The following is a 12,978-nucleotide window of genomic DNA, read 5'->3' as shown; positions in this document are numbered from 1 at the left end:
AAGATGCACTGTGAACTTAATGCGGATGGACTAGTTGGACTATACAGTAGAGCAAAGCTTCCTGTTGAGATTATATTTGTCGAGACGAGTCCTCAGGATCCCCTGGATCCACGTTTCGCGTCCTTTCCTCCCCTATACCTTTTCCATGCCCCCCCCCCCCTCCCCTTTCATACCGATGTGTTTGCATAGAGAGAATGTTTTTTTTATTATTATTTTTTTATTATTTTATAAGTGTAAAAATGTAGAATTGGAGTATTTAGTAGTAGTTTAGACATGGTGGAGTTGCTCCTAAAACCTGATGGTGACACAGAACTAAAACTGACTAGAGTGTGTGAGGAAGGTGGAGGGCAAAGGAAGGGAGAGAGAAATATGGACAGAAAGAAGAGAGAGAGAGAGAGAGAAAAAAGAAAGAAAGAAAAGTAGGAGTGAGACATTGTAAGAAGTGTGTTATGCTCCAAGACTAAGCTGTTGCAACAGAGTTTATTTAAGAACCACCAAAATACTCTCTGGCACTGACTTCTGCTTGAATGAAGATGTGTGTGTGTGTGTGAGAGAGAAAGAGAGAGAGCATGTGTGTGCATTTGGTTGATTAGTTTTGTTTTGTGGATGTGGTGGCTTGGGTACGAGGTTCATCGCTTCCCCTTTCTCTATGGAAGGGGAGGATTACTTTACTCATGAATGAAACTGATGTGTGTGTGTTGTTCACATCCAGCAGCTTCTGTTTACTACCTCCCTCTTAGAGTATTAGTATTTAACTATCCACACACACACATACACACACACACCACCACGAGTGTGGTTTAATCTGGGTGTCGAACTGGACACCAGCCCACTAGGGCACCCCCAATCCCTCTCACCAACACATAAACAAAAAGCCGTCCTCATTCTCTCCCTTTCTCTCTCCCTCTCTCTCTGCTTCTCATGTTTTCTTTGCTCCATTGGTGCCCTCTTCTAGTCACTAGCCCAGGTGTGTGCCCTCGTATTTGAGCTAGCGTATGTCCTCCACCTACTACCCATTAGATATTGGATCATAATCATTAGCCTTGTTGGAAGCAATTTACTTGAGATGTAGTGTTCGAGGTAATTTACGTGTTCTTGTAATGTCAGCGAGGCAGGACCTTGCATATTTATTTGATCTGATTTTTTTTTCTTTCTGAGTATGACACAAATGTTGATTTTTTTTTATTTTTAATGGCTACATGCAGATTAGAAACTTTACCTGGATTGTGATGTTTAAAAAAATGACAAAAGATGTGTTTTAAGTGTCAGAAGTTATCTAAATAGAGACATTAAGTATGTGGATTACTACTCATCTATTGAACATGAATGGAGTGCCGTTTTGTATGATGACACTGGGAAGGTGGGAGGTGTGATTGGGAGGAAGCTCTGATGGTGCTGTCCACTCAACACCACTTCACTATTTACGGATCAATGGTGCTGACTTACGTGTGTGTGTGTGTGTGTGTGTGTGTGTGTGTTTGTGTGTGTGTGATTTGGTTCCTAACACCATGCTGTCTGATTGTAGGTAATGTACAGTCCCAAGTTATCATTATAGTAGTTTACCTTCACTCTGTTTACAACAGCGACAGAGTTTTTTCCCTCTTAAACATATTGTCCAATCAGAAGTATGAGTACACTGCAGGCAACCAATCACTTCTGAGATGTTGAGTGGGAATAAAAACTGTCTGAGGCCAAACCGCCAGTCATCCTCCCATCATTCCCAGTGTCTGAATGAAGTGGCCAAGCTGCCAATCATCAGGGGTATTTTAAAGGGGCTTTCTCTCTACTTGTATTCTGCTGTTTTCCTCTAGAAAATGCCTGTGAAACTACTTAAAGCACCACAGCATCTGCTTAGTGTACTGTAAGTGCAACTCCCTGCCCTGCTCCCGACATTCCTTAAGAGGTCCCTGCAAGATGTTGGGCCTCCACTTGATCTTACCTTGCACAGATATTTCTCTGGACTGGTCTGGGCATGTGAGAGAGATCAGCCAAATGTTTCCCACAGAGAGCAGTACCCACACTGACAGACCACCGTTCCCACAGATTAGAAGGACTGCCTGGAAATATCTTTTTATCTGTGAAGTCACTGATTGTGCATGACCTTTGACCCCTCTCCAAGTCACCAACTCTGAGCTGGTCAGCCAACCCATGCATGGCCTTGACTTTGACCCGATGACCTTACGACCACCCCTGTCTTCTACAAAGCCCTTGACACTCACCCTCATTGGCTAGCTCCATTCGATTCTCAGCTGTAAAAAAAAAAAGCCTGGTTCATTCTATGCCAGCATGAATGACGGAGAACACTCCTGACCGTCTGGCAGCCTTAAGTCTTTGATTAATTTATTTATTTTGATATTCACATTTTTTTTTTATATCAATATAGTATATGAATACACATTAACATTTTATTCACATTTCATGTCTATACAAAATGTCCTTCTGTGCTTTGTTGACGTGTTGAAAGATAAAAGTGACCCTTAGTCACAAAAACTGGCTAGCTTGATAAACAAGGATTCGGAGTATGTGTTGAGAGGTTGGTTTGGTACCTTGCAGGTCTTGTGAATGCCATGGGAAGTAGCCATCCATCCATCCATCCTTTCTTGTCATCTGAATCAGATGAAGGAGTCCCAAGCAGAACATGCAACTTAGTAGCCAGTGCCCAGTTGGGTATTTTTAGCCGCTAAATGTCAAGACTGGAATCCTATAAGGATCCCATGTTTGTTTGTATGGTCTCTTGTTTTTTGTTTGTTTTCTCTGAACAAACATGACTACGCGTAGGAGTATATAGCATAGCTCTCATGACTGTTTACCATTTCCAGATGCTCCTAGGAGTCTCCTGTTTGATTTCGTAGAGTGACCATTACTGTAACATAAGACCTTTTAACCACAGACGGGGCAAAGCGACAGCAGTTGTCCAAGCTCCAGCTGGCTGTTAGCAGAACATGAGCCAAAAGTAGACACAATACTTGAGTATCGTTCTTGCTGGCGACCAAGCCAAACTCAACAACCAACTCCATCCTCTTTTAAAAGTGTCTTTCTCCTTAATGAAACTAAACCATGAAAAAATGAGTACATGAATACAATGTATGTGATTGTGCAAGGGCCGCTAAGTCCTTGAAGTTGAAGCCATCTGCCACTTGTACAATTGTGTCAGCCTTACGTGTTTGTGTCTTAGCTTCTATTTGATGATAAAAAAGATTTGTATGATGGAGTGAGATTTGTTTTTTTATCATTGTTGTTAAACTGATTGAAGAACACTAAAATAAATAAATTTGAAGCCATTTACTGTGTACTACCTTGTCTAATGTTGCAGTGTAAGATGCATGCTTTACTCTTCCTAAAAAAGAACAGTGCTAAAACATCGAAACTGCATCCATATCATGTCATAAACATGCCATATTCTGTGGGAGGTTTTAATGATGCTCTATTTCTGGTGATTAAACAACATTATACAGTATCATCATTATATTTAACCTATATGTGACAGTGTATTAACATGCCAATTAAACTCTGCCAGCAGGTAAAATTGTATGAGCTGTCATGATCATAACCATGGCTCATAGTTGCTGTGTCTCTGCCAGTGTGGCATGACATGAGCGGCAGCATGAATAATGCGACATAATGCACATAACATTATTCCTCCCATCACATCAGACACCTACGGTGTGTACCTGCTGATGAACGCCGTCTTAGGTTGGATCTGTCAGAGAGTCCTAGTCAAACACAGCAGTAGTGAGAATGGAAGGGATCAAAACGGGGGAAAAAAGCTCCTTTCCCAATTTTAAAAGAATATGATATGACATGAAGAATACTGACCCTTTCAACAATAAAAACAAAAACAATGCTTGAACGTTCTATTTGGTTCCCGATCTAATTCCTCTGCATTAAGATAACATATGGAATGTTAAAAAGGAAGTTTTGTGGGGCCAACTATGATGCTGATAATGGAACTGTCTTGAAAGGGTCTATAATAATAATAATGCTGGCCATTATGTTCTATGATGGCCCACTGTCTTGGCCTTACTTTCCCTCAATTTACGGTGCCCATACTTTCTGCATTAATAAACTGCATTAAAACGCCTCGTGTCAACATTTTAAAAGATGGTCCAATGTGTTGCAGTGATTGCCTTCTTTGGGGTGTTAGCATAACCATTAGTTAGTCATCACACATAATTCTGTAATGTTTGTAAGCCATGTTTGTGACTAGAAATTCAGCAGACCATGTCGTTGGCGTGGTGTGTTGTGTTGTGGCTCGGCACACAGTCTGCATCTTTGTTGCAGTGCAGAGCAGAGCAGAGCAGAGGCGAAGCAGGCCAGCTGTCTGCACAGAGAGGACAGATGACAGGCAGAGGGAGGAGAGAGAAAGAGGGAGAGAGAGAGGGAGAGAGAGGGAGGAGGGAGAGAGAGGGAGGGAGAGAGAGAGGGAGAGGGAGACGGAGAGAGAGGGAGGGAGACGGAGAGAGCTTTTCCCGGGCTAGCCGGGTATTTTTAGGCTGGGATCAGAGGGCACTGAACACACACACACACACACACACACACACACACACACACACACACACACAACTGCCACACTCAACACAATCCCAACAATAAGCAGCCTGTTAACATGGGAAAAACACAGATGGAACAAGATATCATTCCTTTCCCCATGATATAACCACCCACCTCCCAAATACTAAAAGACCTTGACTATTCTAGCAGATGTACAGTGATACAAATAGCATACTTTAATGCTATCTCCCATACCATGCATACCACATACTGGTACACAAAATAAGCTTTCAAATGGAAATCAAAGGTTGGATCCCATAACTCAGCAAGCTTGTCTCTGGATTTTGTGCTGCAAGAATGATCCATTAGCTGCAATGGACACGGCACTGTGTGTGACTGTGTTACCCACTCCCAGAGATGGGCTGAGCTGAGCTAAGTGTGGCCATTAATAAGAAAGTTGTGCTGATGGACTGCACTGTGAGAGAATGAGAGACGAATCACACTGTGAGAGAATGAGAGAGGAGCTCCAGAGAGAGGTCTGGGTGGATGGAAGATGCGATATGAAACATCATCATCTTCATCATCATAATCATCAGCAGCAGCATTAGCAGGGGTGAACACAGGTGAGAAACAGAGCAACACAGCAGCAGAGAGAGAGAGTGTGTGTGTGTGTGTGTGTGTGTGTGCGCGTGTGCGCACATGCACAAGTATACATAGCTGAGAATGTCTGTCTCTATAACACATCAACACCTCCCCTGAAAGAACAGTGGGCCTCATGCTGTCTCCAGATATGTACCGTCCGTAGATGCCGAGGGCAATACACACAATCTTCCGCATAACAGGCCTGTCTTATCCTGTACAGAGTTTGCATTGTCTACCATTTACTATTGGAAGACAGACAGAGTGAGAGAGAGACAGATAGATAGATAGATAGATAGCTAGATAGAAAGAGAAAGTTAGAGAGAGAGAGAGAGAGAGAGAGAGAGAGAAAGAGAGGCTCTTTGCCTCAGGCGAGCTGTTAGCGTAAGTGCCCTGTTCCCATCAAACCGCCTGCGTTGTGCTGTTTGTCGTGTTTGAGTGTGGGATTGTGTTGTGGGGAAAGTGACTGTGACGTAAACAACTTAAAGGCTCTGCCAGCACTGTCAGGTCGCACAGGGTTAAATGTCCTCATTACCATGGTGCCGACTTTCATGCCATCGGCTCGCCAGTTGAGTGGCCTTAATGTACTCACCGCGGCTGCTACACACACACACACACACACACACACACACAACACACACAGAGAGACTCCTCCCCCCGGGCCTAATGTTTTGACCTTTAGAAGCCACACAGTCTGCCCTCTGTAGTGCTTCCACTTCCTTGTTGGGGAGAGGAAGGAACGTCTCAGTGTGGCCCTTTCACACACACACACACACACACACACACACAAATCAGCCTGGAAACGAACACTGTTCTGCACAGCTCAGATGGAGACCCCACAAATCTGAAGCTTCTGAGGCCGGGCTCCAACCTCCAGGAAGAGAGGGTGTGTTTGAGGTTGCCATATGCCTGAGTGGAGTGAGGTGTGCTTTTCAAACACACTGAGACATTTTGAATTCTCTCTCTTGCAAATGATTGTGGGAGATTTGTTTTCAACTGGTGAAATGGACTGCTTTTCCTCTGAAAAGTTCAAAGTTCAAAGTTCAAAGTTCAAGTCAAAGTTCTCTCTCTCTCTCGGGTCATTGCGCAAGGCCAGTTTGGGGAAGTGTGGCGTGGGATAGAAGAGGTGTGGGTGTCCAGGCTGCAGAGCTCTGCTGCCCCTTGATACAATAGAGCAACACTGCACAGGACACGCATGAGCTCACTTGCATCCCCAGAGAGCCTCTTTTGCTCTCCCCATAGAGAGAGAGAGGGAGAAAGAGAGAGAGAGAAAGAGAGAGAGAGAGGGAGGGAGGGTTAGATAGAGATAGAGAGAGAGGGGAGGGGGAGAGAAAGAGTGGGAGGGGGGGAGGGTTAGATAGAGATAGAGAGAGCAGAGAAATGGGAGGATAGAGAGAGGGAGAGGGGGAGAGAAAGAGTGGGAGGGGGAGAGGGTTGGTTAGATAGAGATAGAGAGAGCAGAGAAATGGGAGGATAGAGAGAGGGAGAGGGGGAGAGAGAGAGGAAGAGTGGGGTAAGAAATTGAATGTGGGGAAAGAGAAAAAGAGAGAGGAGGAGAGGAAAGAGAGGAAGGGAAAGGAAGACATGGGAGGATGGATGAGATCAACAGAGAGTAGAAGAGAGAGTGCAAATGCAACAAACAGAACAAGACAGAGAGAGAAGAACGAGAGGGAGGGAGAGATAGAGAGAGAAAAAAAAGAGAGAGAGAGTAGGAAAGTATTCTACAAAGTGGAAATTAGGAGAGCTGTGGACATTCTACTCATTTTCCATTCATTTAACCAACTAATTGTCGTGCTGAGCATTGAGCAATGTTATCGTCATCCCAGTAGCAGTGAGGTCACTCAAGAGAGACCCTTTAACAGATAGTTCCTCTTTAAGGGACACCAGGCAACGTTTTCGTGTTAATTAATCATCTTCGTAAGTTTTACGGGGCGAATGAAGGCTCTCTCGCCCGCCCCTAATGCCTGTAGGAAGAATATCCCACTTGCAAGTTCGGTGTATCCTACCCGCCGACCGAAGCAGGATCAGTTTACAGCACAGAGGCAGGCTAACTAAAACGCTAGAGATTTTGCAAAGCGTGTGTATAATGGCAGAGCCAGCGAAGAAGCAGCGAAAACCCTTGATGGAAGACGCAAAGAAAAGGAAAAGAGCTTCAGACTGAGCGAGGGGGAGTTTCGTAGAGAAACAGCATCAGGCTTGCCTGGTGTCCCTTTAAACACTTAACTTTTCAGGTAGCCGATAGGCTAATCATTAGCCTTTCAGACATTAGAATGTCATTATAATGCTGCTAACATTAGCATACATGCTGCAACACAGGTATGAAATATATTATGTTTTAGTGACCTTGTTGTTTCTATTAACATGAATTGTTTATAGGCAACATCAACTTAGTCAAGGCATAAAAAGCCCTGTATATCCTCATTAAGTACTTAAACTTTTGAACTAGCCTGGTGTCCCTTTAATGAAAAGATTCGGAAAGACGGAGAAAGCAAAGAGAAGAGAGAGAGAGAGAGAGAAAGAGAGAAAGAGAGAAAGAGAGAGAGGACACAACAGCAGTGACAACACACATTTAGACATGTGACATGTACTCATAAGCATGCACACACACACACGCACACACACACACACACACACACACACACACACACACGCTGTGACATGTACTCATAAGCATGCACACACACACACACACACACACACACACACACACACACACACACACTGTGACATGTATTCATGGGCATGCACAAAAACACAGACATGCCCACACAATGTATGCATCACACACACACACACACACACACACACACACACACACACACACACACACATTGAAAGACTTTTCTTGAAAGACACACCCTTAGCCCCCAGGGTTGTAGGTAAAATGTCATCACACCTTAAAAGGGCTTCAATGAATTGTAGGTACCCTTTGAGGCCTAGGCTATTTCAGTGTAATTTTACTATTACAGTAAGCTCATTGTAAGGGCCATCTGTTAGGCTATATAGTTTTCAACACAGTATAGGCTACCCATATCTGAAAAGTATGATGTGATCATGCTTGTAATAATATATAATACAAAATACTAAAAGATTTCTATAGTTATTTTTTGCAAGGTGTTACTCAGTTAAGTGAGGTGAAACCTGACTAAGAGAACACTGACTTGCACAATAATCCTCTCTTGAGCCATCACTGACTGGATGTAAAAGTTGCAGAATAACATGGAATTATAAAAGCAGATTACAGATTAAGAAATGTCACACTTTTCTCTCTGTTCTTCCTCTCATGTAGCATTTGATAATTTGATCAGTGTTCTTTTTAACCCTTAAGGTGCCACAGGTTTTTTTTCAAAACGTTTGATTTTGACATCTTCATTTCAAAAGGCTATATCTTAAAAGTGATAAGAGATAGAGACTTTCTGTAAATTAGAGAAATATTAAGAATGACCCAAAGTTTATGTAGAGATTAAATGTTTATATCTAATTGGCATATTATGACGTCATATGGCGGCGGCCATCTTGGATTATAGAATTTTCATGAAAAGTTGCATGAATGATAAAATGCACCACTTCTTTCCCCCCAAAATGTCCCTCACCTTCTGTATGCTATATTGCACAATACTGAATGCTCAGGTAAATAGTAAGTAGTAAACATACTGCGTAAATCATTACTAATAAATTTTTGCTGTAGAGATTTTCCATTTACTACATACAGTAGGCACTCTGATTCCATGTATGGGGCACATATATATTATTCAGATGACACACAAACACAAGTAGACAAGACCTGTTTAGTTCAAAAGCTCACTTGCCACGGCAAGGTACAGACCAGGAGTGAGATGACGAGACAAGACAAGAGACAATGTTAGTATTTTTTTTCTTTTTGTTGTTTTTGTTGATGTTTTTTTTGTTGTTTTTTTCTTACAGCAAAAGGCCTGCTACATAAAAAAAAATGTCAGCCATTTATTAGTAATGATTTGCACTGTTCATTTGCTATCTATTTCCCTGACTATTTAGGACATACAATACATGTTCTTTTTTGTGTGTTCATGTCCTTGTGATGTGTGTGTCTTTGTCAGCTGTAGAGATAATGACTCCCTATCCCTATCTATACAGGGCCGGCATTCCCATCATCTTGTGATAGACTATGCATGGCCTAATGGCTCCCCTGCCCCGTGTCACCACCTCTGCTCCTGCTGCAGCAGGCAGCATGGCCAGATCTGCCTAGCCGGCGCCAAAGTGGAAGAATTTGCGCAGCTCGGACTAGGCCTACTGTCATTCTCATTGCGACTCCCCACACTGCCTCTACGTCCCCCCTAACTGTCCACTTCGACCTCTTCTAAAATACCCAGTGGCATTAGACAAAGGCTCCACCACGTTACTGTCACCGCGATTGCGGAGAGGCACACGGTCAGAAGACAGAAGCTAGCGCTACATGGACATTACCTCCAGCCTCGTTCGCCACACCACTAACACCCTGCTAACTTCCCGATTAACACTCCGACCCCGTGAAACATTATTCCCACCACTGACATTGGGCAAACGATTCAACGTTTGTGCTTGGTGTAAGCTAAACTCTCACTTTGTCCAGCTGCATCATTGCAAGGCAGGGACGCATCTGAAGCCTCACTAAACGAATCACCGTCATTTTCTGAAGGCATATATTCCCCTTCAGAATCAGGCTCCGGTAATTGCACGCACTGATCCGAGGTGTCCTGTTATAGGCCACGGAATTAATGGACGAGAGCGAGTGGCAAAAAACTCCGCCCGAGTCCATTAATTCCGTATAACTGGACACACCTCGAAGGCCGTTATCCCGCTTATCACCCGGTTGCCACTGTAAAGCAAAGGAAACACGCGGTTCCGTTTAAAAAAAAGCTCACTAGTTCAGCTTGTTGTACAACTTTCGTTGGCCCTATAACAGCGATAGCATGGACAGTTAGCTTGTTTACAGTTGATTCCATTGTTGCGAAGCCTGCAACCAAAGATTCTAGAGCGCTACAACCGTCGTCCTACTATGGTTGTTATAGTTACCATTCATAAGCATTTATATGGAACGGTGTTTTATTATAGAGCTGGTAAGTCCCGCCCATCCGCTAAACCCTCAGTGGACCTCTAGATTGAAAATCAATGCAATGCAATGCAAGTGAATGTGACGTCAATGCAAGTGAATGTGAGAAAATAATTATTTTCTGGACCCGTTTGAATTGTGCCATGAATGTGAACATATGTTGTCTGTGAATTTTTAATATAAATTTTCATGTCACGAGTTTGACAGTATATTATATGATTCTTCGGCTATCAGTTGTGGAAAAGACATAACGAGAAAGACTACATGTCGCCTGTGACGTGAGCTAGCTCTAATCGCTAACATTAACTGAGATGCTAGTTTTTGTAACGGCAGGAATAAACACATGGTAACAAAAATATTCGAAACATGTCTAGCTTCACTCAACACATTAACACTATGATACAGTGTGATTGTAAAGTTGTATGGTTCACTGTGTTCAAAGTCGATCTTAACCCTCTACATCTCGACCAACTGATGGTTGTTATGGGAAACTAGTTAGCTGTGGTTTAGCGGAAAGTTGTAATCCACAAAGTGCTCTCACACAAAGTTTAACCGCATCAAACTTCTACCCGCTCAATTGTAGCAATCTTTACACGAAAATGTATATTAAAAATTCACAGACAACATATGTTCACATTCGTGGCAAAATTCAAATGGGATCAGAAAATAATTATTTTCTCACATTCACTTGCATTAACGATTTTTCAATCTAGAGGTCCAGTGGGGATAGCGGAAAGGGCGGGACTTACCAGCTCTATTCAGAATTAATAGTCACCCCACCAGCCAGTCAAAAAAGAGTATTTCTTCTCTCCGGGTGAAAATACTATATATTTTTCAGGGGGGCATTTGATAATCTCAGGGTAGCTTCAGCCCCCCCAAAATAGGCCTAACAACGCCCCTGGCCTGCAGGTGTATAGCTGTTATTAGACAGTTATTACCAGCATTTATAGAGAACAATACACACAACTTGGAATAGGTCAGCTTATACCCAGTGGCTATACTACACAACCTGGGTGGCATCCTGTAACATAAACCCTTTCATCCCGACAACACAACAGCCGGCTAGTTTACACACATACATAACAAGTCACTCACCGGTGATTAACACATAACATTAGGAAGCTTACCCAGTATCTTAGCCGTACATTTCTCCATAATGCACTGCATGAAGGCATAACAGTAACACATTTCCATGTCAGCATGTCCAAGCCACGCTACAATATCTATGGTGCGTACCATTAGGCTACTTAGCTACGAGTAGAGGAACAGACAAATCCCCTGTGCCTATTGATGAGGCCAATTGGGCAGGGATAGAAGGTGGCATGGGGTGAGTAGGCTAAAGGAGCAAAAACGGATGTATCTATTTAAAAAGTGTCATAACTTAGTCTAAGGTGCAATTGTTTTGGTTTGAATATCGTTTAAGTATAAGTAAGTAAGTATATATACTCTTTTGATCCTGTGAAGGAAATTTGGTCTGCATTTATCCCAATCCGTGAAACACACTCAGTACACAGTGAGGTGAAGCACACACTAATCCTGGCGCAGTGAGCTGCCTGCAACAACAGCGGCACTCGGGGAGCAGTGAGGGGTTAGGTGCCTTGCTCAAGGGCACTTCACCCGTGGCCCACTGGTCAGGGTTTGAACCGGCAACCCTCCGGTTACAAGTCCGAAGCGCTAACCACTAACCACAGCTGCCCCTTATGATCACATAAGATAAAAAATGATATGGCCTTGTATAGCCTACAATATATTATACTAGTTGACACTAGTTTGTAGCAGCTAGTAGTTAAGCACTATCCTAGTTCAACATAAAAAGAACACAGGGGCATGTCCCCTTCAAAGTATATTATGGTTATGACCTTGTCCTGGATACCGTCCCATTCTAGATACAATCTTAGCCACATCCTGGTGCGTACCACATGCTAAGATGGCTGTGCATACCATAATGTTTATTTCTGGTCGATAGGTCAGACTTGGTTGTTGATTGGCCACTGTGGCTAATTCCCTACCTATAACACAAGGACTATAACACTCTTGTGAATCTGAAATGAAGAGAAAGGATAGAGGAACACAGAGAAAGAGACAGTGAGAAGTAGAAAGAGAGAAAGAGCTCCAGAGGCAAGGATATAAGGAGTCTGTCAAGAGCAAGAGTATGAAGATAGAGACAGACAGTGAATCTGAGAGGTGAGAGAGAGATAGAGAGAGAGAGAGAAAAGAGACAATAAAAACAGCGAGAGGAAGTCGTGGACACTCTGTGTTCTTGATGGCTTATTTCTGCATTATTTTTACCAACTAATTGTCATGCTGAGCCATGCTGACGTCATCCAAATAAATGCCAGCAAAGGCTGACGTAACAGGCCAAGAGAGGCCCGCTAAACAGCAGGAGAGCTGGATACTCTAGAGGCAAAGATGTAAAGAGCTTATGAAAGCTAAAGGATGAAAGATTGTGGGAAGGGTATAGGGAGAGATAGTGAGAGAAAGAGAGAGCGAGAGAGAGAGAGAGGTGAAGTGTGACAGAGAGAAAGGAGGGAAAGAGAGAGAAAGGGAGAGAAAAAGAGGGGAAGAGAGAGGAAGAGAGAGAGGTGTCCAGCTGCTGTGGCGGTAGCGTCTGTTGGCTCGGTGGGAGTGCGGCCGCCTCGCTGTGTGTCAGGCTCCCGTTCCCAGCGGGCTCTCGACCTCAGCCACAGAGGGACACTTCCGCTGGCAGCTGCATCACACCACGTGCAGCTGAACACAAGTGCGCCTGCCATCTCTCTCTCTCTCTCTCTCTTTCCCTCTCT

The sequence above is a fragment of the Alosa alosa genome, chromosome 4 (assembly GCF_017589495.1).
Source record: "Alosa alosa isolate M-15738 ecotype Scorff River chromosome 4, AALO_Geno_1.1, whole genome shotgun sequence".
NCBI classification, from domain to species: domain Eukaryota; kingdom Metazoa; phylum Chordata; class Actinopteri; order Clupeiformes; family Clupeidae; genus Alosa; species Alosa alosa.
This window is presented reverse-complemented; position numbering follows the sequence as displayed.